This window comes from Schistocerca americana, chromosome 11 (genome assembly GCF_021461395.2).
Source record: "Schistocerca americana isolate TAMUIC-IGC-003095 chromosome 11, iqSchAmer2.1, whole genome shotgun sequence".
NCBI classification, from domain to species: domain Eukaryota; kingdom Metazoa; phylum Arthropoda; class Insecta; order Orthoptera; family Acrididae; genus Schistocerca; species Schistocerca americana.
In genome coordinates, this window is record NC_060129.1 from 13,585,734 (window position 1) to 13,592,216 (window position 6,483).

At 36.1% G+C, this 6,483-nt stretch overlaps 1 long non-coding RNA gene across 1 annotated transcript; it reads left to right on the top strand.

Moving 5' to 3' along the window:
• The first annotated feature begins 3,885 nt into the window (after positions 1-3,885).
• LOC124554106 lies at positions 3,886-5,480 on the top strand. Its single transcript, XR_006968243.1, has 3 exons — positions 3,886-4,773; positions 4,854-4,907; positions 5,093-5,480. It is a non-coding gene; the product is annotated as an uncharacterized LOC124554106 (long non-coding RNA).
• The last annotated feature ends 1,003 nt before the right edge of the window (positions 5,481-6,483 follow it).

The window sequence follows — 6,483 nt, forward strand, 5'->3', positions numbered from 1 at the left end:
TCTCCATTGAGAACAACATGCTGTGTTCTGTTTGCTAAATCTCTTCATTACAGCCACACAGCTGTTCTGATATTCTGTAGACTCTTACTCTGTTTATCAGGCGACAGTGCGGAACTGTATCAAACGCCTACCTCGGAGCCTGTATCTAATATTTTCTATGCCGAGTGCGGAGTTCTAAAATTCGGAGAACGCGGAATACTGCACATGCACAGAAGGCATAGGCGTGCCATATTTGTTTACAGTTGTGGATTTACAGCAAAAGACAGACAGAACATTTTTGAGCACAATTCTCATAGTGAGTATCCATCATCAATTGTTAATAAATGTTGCTCATATTTTGGTATTGTCACAGTATATATGAATATAAATTATTTGTATTTTATAATTTCGTGTTATTTTTTAGAAATGGAATGGACAAAGAATTTCATCACTGCCCTGATTTCTGCATATCAGGGCAAAAACTTTCTAATAGTTGCAGAACATTCACTGAACCACAACAAGGTAAACTTGTAACTTCTGTAACGTTCTTTGTGGTCCTTGTATCTTTATACTACTTATAGGTGCAAGTAGATACATAAACGTGTAGAGAAGTATTATCGACAAATCTTGTATTTTTTCTAGAATGCAAGGAAAGAGTGTTTGGAACATGTAGCAACAAAAGTGGCCAAAGTCTTGCAAGGCATTACCGCCGATGACTACAAGGCCAAATTCTCAACTTTGTGGTCTCACTATGGCGCTGAACTGAAGAAAACAGGCCAGAGCGAGAGCATTGGCTCATCCAGTGCCGTATACAGGCCAAGAGTCTGGTAGTTTGATGTTTTACATTTCCTGAAAGACTTCATTACACCACGCGAAAGCTGGTGTAACATTCCGAACAGTGTTGTAAGTATTTTTAGTTAACTTTTTATTCTCATGTACAGCAGTTTGTAACAGTGCTTTCTATTGACAAAGTTAAGTTTGTTAATGCTGTTGGTGCTGCTCTGAAATGAAGAAAAAGATTTTAGTGAATTTTAAATAAAATATTGAGCATAGTTTTGAGATAAGCTATTAAATGTAGGAAGAAGAGAGAGCTGAAATTGCATGTATTATCAGTAAAGGAAAATGTAGTTAACTTTTACTGAGTAACTGAATATATTACTTGAAGCAGTAACTCCAGAGGCGTTCAGTGAATGTAGCATAGCTGGCAGTTATAGAACATTAGCTCTATTTAGTATGTGCATTTGTCCATTGCATCTATAACAGCAGTAACTGCTGCAGATATATCTTGCCAGATTCACTGAACTTGTACACTACTTTTTGCAGAATTAATTTCTTAAAATGCTTCATGAATGAAACATGTATTTTACATCTAACTTTACAATTCATGCTCAGCTTGTACATTTAAACGAACCATACAGGAATAGAAAATTGAATACTGTGCAATAAAAGTGCATATATTTATGGACTGAGTAGAAGCATGACTGCGTGTGTTTTTTTAATGTAGTTTATATCACAGGTAGATTTCTCAGTGAGTTTAGCAGTGTAATCTGCACTGGTACTGTAAGCAAGTGTTTTCTTGTGTGGTGGTTTATGCTGAGCATGGTGTTACTTTAATGATCAGCTTCTTTACCAGTTAAATATATGTTAAAGAGTTGAAATGTTTGGCAAATAGAAATGCTTGGCAGAGAAAGTATGTCAAGTGCTGTGAAAACAAATTTAATTTCCTTATTTAATTCCATTCATTCTGGAGGTTTTATTCTGTATTTAAAGGTATTCACCTTACTGGATAGTGTCCTAAGAATATTACATTTTAATTTAGGCACAACTGAGTGTAACATGCTAAGTGCTCATAACTGTTTAGACTGTGGTACAAGATTTTTCAGTTCTTAAGACATGACAGCCACTACTTAACTTACCATTAACAAACTCAATATTCCACATCACCTTTACTTCAGTTGTTGAGCTATTTATGTGATTATCATTGTTCATTCCTTCAGCAGGTCTTCTTTATTTATTTAGAACCTACATTAATGCGAGATTCATAGCAAGCATGTGGTATTTTGTGGTATTTACACATTTTATGGACACTACTCTCATTGTGGCCGTAGGTTCTTATCAGTTGCTATCCTTCCTCCTTCCCAGCCTAGATCCTGGATATACTCTAGATTTAGTTTACTTTGCAATTCCACTACATTACTGTCCAGAGATTTTTCTACTGGCATTGTACTCATACTTAGCATTACTTTTAGAAACAGAGAAATATTGGTGACAAAGGGTTAGTGTTTTAGTGCTAATTCCCCTCATCTCCCTTCTTCCCCTCCACCCCCCACTCCCCATTTACACGATTTCTTGGTTGTGTTGGCATACTGATGTGTAACATAGCCCGAGGTCTGGTTTAGATTATGTGGTGTCAGTTTCATTGAAAGTTTGGGGAGCTGACATTTGTGAATGCAAACAAAATGTGTGGTATGCACCACATGTGACTTTCTTTTTAACCTGCAACATGTTAATGTAATACCTCGACCATAACCAACAAGTGTGAAGACTTGTGGGCCACAAATTACCAGGAATAGGAGTCACTATATGGGTGTTCAATGTATCCCCTGAGTGTTACATATCTTTGGTAGTGTGGTGGGATTAAAGTGAATAAAACAATTTGTCTGATAATGTATTTTACTCCATGGGATAGTACCTACACAATGTACCCTGAGCTTTCCTCCAGCAACTAGGCAGTTCTCTGTTGGGTTGGTGGCAATGGTAGGAGAGTATTCTGGTATGTTATGGTTAAATAGTATGGGGGTGTCTCTCAGCTGCAAAGCCCACTTATAATCTGACAGGGAATCCACAGGGTCTTCTCCAATGTTAGCAGTTTTGGATAACTCAGTGCCACCAACATCAATGTCATTGTCACTTAGCTCTGAAGTGGTGTGGAAAGTAAACATGTGGAAGTACTCATGGATCTTCTTCTTTGGAAGGAAAATACTTAGCACTAATTCAGTTGATTCTGTGATGTTACATTCATTTAGGGATAATGAAGAAGATGTATCTATTTGGAGTAAGGGACCCTTTTCCAGAAATGACAGTCAGAAGTTATAAGTGGAAACCACTCTGGTGCCTTTGACTATGACACTTTTCTGCTGCAAGGTTTTTGCTTACCATATTTTGGGAGTAAGTAGTATGGATCAAGACAAGAAAAAAATTGTCTGGTAAACATGGGTCCTAAAACACTTACCTTAGGAGCTATGATCAATTAGTCAGTATAAGAGATGTTTCATAGTAGCAAATATGAATAAGTGTTTATACAGCTCTTGATGTGTGCACTTTCAAGCCCATGCATACTGGATTTTTTTTATTGATTTGGTTTGTACTACCTCCTCCAAGAAATACAGAAAGCAAAGAGATTACAATACAAGAGTTTCTCTGTCAGAGGTATGAGAACAATTTTCGCGTATGACTTACAGCTTTGCTGTTTTTCAACTAGGGCTTCTTACCTCAAAATGATACATTTACCTCCCCCCATCATATATCAAAGTTGGTAACATCTTTACAGACTCTCCCTGTAATACTTTTATTTCATTGTTCAAGCGGACTGTACTGATTAAGGTGCAGTGAATGTTGTGTACCAAGTGTAGTCAAAATTATGAATGCTCTCTCCCAATGCAAGACCAAAGTAATAACAAAAAGTATGCAATCAGATATACCATTTCTTCCACCTTCAACTATTAATACACAATGATGGTCAATGGTGTTCAGTTTTTGTTGTTGTTCTTTTACTGAATATGCAGTTTGACACATCACTGGCTAGTTACATATTACTTAACCACTTAATTGGTCTCCAGCTTAAATGACATTTACTTCATTATATTTACATAATTATTTTTTTACTTCTCGGCTGTATTTCACTCATTACTTATTTTCCAAAAAAATTGCCTCAATTACAATAATATGACACCCCTACAATTACTGTTTACTAACCACAGGACACTAAACATTTGAAATAATTTGATATGTCTTAGCTGTAAATGGTGTAGAGAATTCTCACAGTTCTCAGTGGACTAGGCAGTATAATATTCATGTTGACTGCTTACAAAAACAGCTTATTCTTGATGAGTTTTGTTTAGTGAGACCTTCATTAATGTGTAACCAGACCAGATAGCAGCTTAACATCACTCACTGTGGATAGTAGAAAACTAGAGCACAAGTATGTTGAGTAATTGTTCATGGCATGAAGACTTGATTTCAGTAAAATTTTGGGTAACATTTGTGATAAATGTGGTTGTTCGGATGGATAATGATATATGATATTGTCAATACACAGTGACCAAATGTGTTATCAATAAGGCTCATCAATTTGGAAATTCTCTTTTGATATATGTGGCCTTGTGATCCATTTAATGTAGAAATGAATTCCAGTTTGCTACAATTAAATGTTTAATGAAAAAACAGCAGAATAAAACTCTTTAGTATTTATGTAGTCAGTTCAGTTGATTAGCCTCCTTGTAAGTCATCAGTCATGTTTCATTAAATGTCACATTATTAGATCTGCATGGAACAATTTCAGTTATATGTTGATAAAATATTATATACAACATTGGGTCATATAGTTACTGGTTTGTCCTCTCTGCAGCCATGCTCAAAGCAATCTGAGGTCTAATACACAACTAAAATGAGGGAATTTTACAGGTGCCTCACAACTCTGGTACAGAAATCCCGAGGACTAGGAAGACGCCTGACAACTCAGTGATAGAAATCAACAGGACTGAGATCATAATTTTTTATGATGAGAGTAGTAATGTAAGTCAGGTCAATAAGATTTTTCCTTTTTATTGTACAGTAAGTAATAATTGATATACTGAAACATTTTTTTCCCTTAGATCGATAGCCCACCATGTACATCAAATAGTGAACGCCCAGATATCACAATTGATGTAAGTAAAAGACTTGCTTGAGGTAATGTTCATAACCTCCTACACAAATAAGTTCATTCCAGCTTGCAAATACAGAGATTAAATCTTAACCTCCCAGCGTTACTTTTATTGATAACAGTAGCCATTAATGAAATTAAACAAACTTAAACAGTCCTCTTGAACACTAATGCCATTTTTCATTACAGAATATGGATGTGGTGGTAGTTAACAACAGTGCTGAATTTGAGGTGCCTAGTACTCCAGTGGTTTCTGGTGCATATTCCACTACACCAAAAGTTCGGAAGATGAGAAAGAGTGATAGTAATCCCTTACTAAATACAGTACTGGAGAACTTAAACTCAAAATTAACCCAAAAGGCATTAGACCCATCTCCACATGATGCTTTGGGACACTTCATTGTTGAAGAGTTGTCCAGAATAAGAAATCCAATGACTGTGAGAGACACAAAACATAAGATACTGAAATTTATCATGGAAGCTCAAATAATGGATGATAATTGTTGAATTGTATGCATTTAGTGTTTATTACTTTGAAAATACATTACCATTCAAAAATTGAAGTTTTTAATTGACTCCATTGCCAAGGGACAGAAACACTCGTATTAAAATATTCACAGTATTCACAGACTTCCTTTGCTTGCCTCACAGTTCTGCTGGTGTACGCTACCCCACAGAGCACCAGCACGCTATGACCCTTCCTCCATCGTACAAGACTCCGTGTTTTCCACGTCTCTGGTTGACATATATGTGCTGTCTGTTTCATCAATCTAAAAAAATATGTAAAATGCAAAGTGTTTCCGTAATTAATTCCACTTTGTCTACAGCAAGTTTAATAGTTGTCAGTAATATTCAGAAAAGGTTGCTCAGAATACCAAAGGCATTTTCAACAACTCGTCTTGCCCTTGATAATCTGTAATTGAAAACATTTTTGTGAGTTTCATTTTTATAGTCTTTATAGGGCTTCATGCTGTATGACTGGAGTCTGAAAGCGTCATCTGCCACAACAACATGTGGAAGAGATATGTTGCTGTTTTTTAGCACTTTTTCTTGTGGAACTTGCAACCAATTTTCCCTTAGTGCAGAGCTTATTTTACATTGCTGAAAGACTCCTCCATCGCTTACTCGCCCATTGCACCCAATGTCAATCAGAGAAAACCAATACTTAGCATCAACGATTGCCTGTAATACAATGCTATTAAATTTTTTGTAATTATAATAAAGTGAGTCAGCTGATCTTGGTGCAGCAATCGCAACATGTTTCCCATCCATTGCACCTGTCAATAAAACAACAGAGATGATTTGTCAATTTTGTTTAAGTAGATTTTATTTGGAGACAGTTATAATAAACTACACAAAATGTAAATTCCTTGATTAAGTAGCATACCTAAGCAATTTGGGAACTGCCACAGTTCATCAAACATGTCATCAGTCAGCTGCCACTCTCTTTCTGTTGTTGGAGCCTACAGAATGGTGACAGCAGTGAGACATTGATGACATTGTTTTCACAGTAATGATGGAGGATATTGGTTTTGGTGGGACGATACGTCAACTACAGCTTTAAAGAACACACTTACATT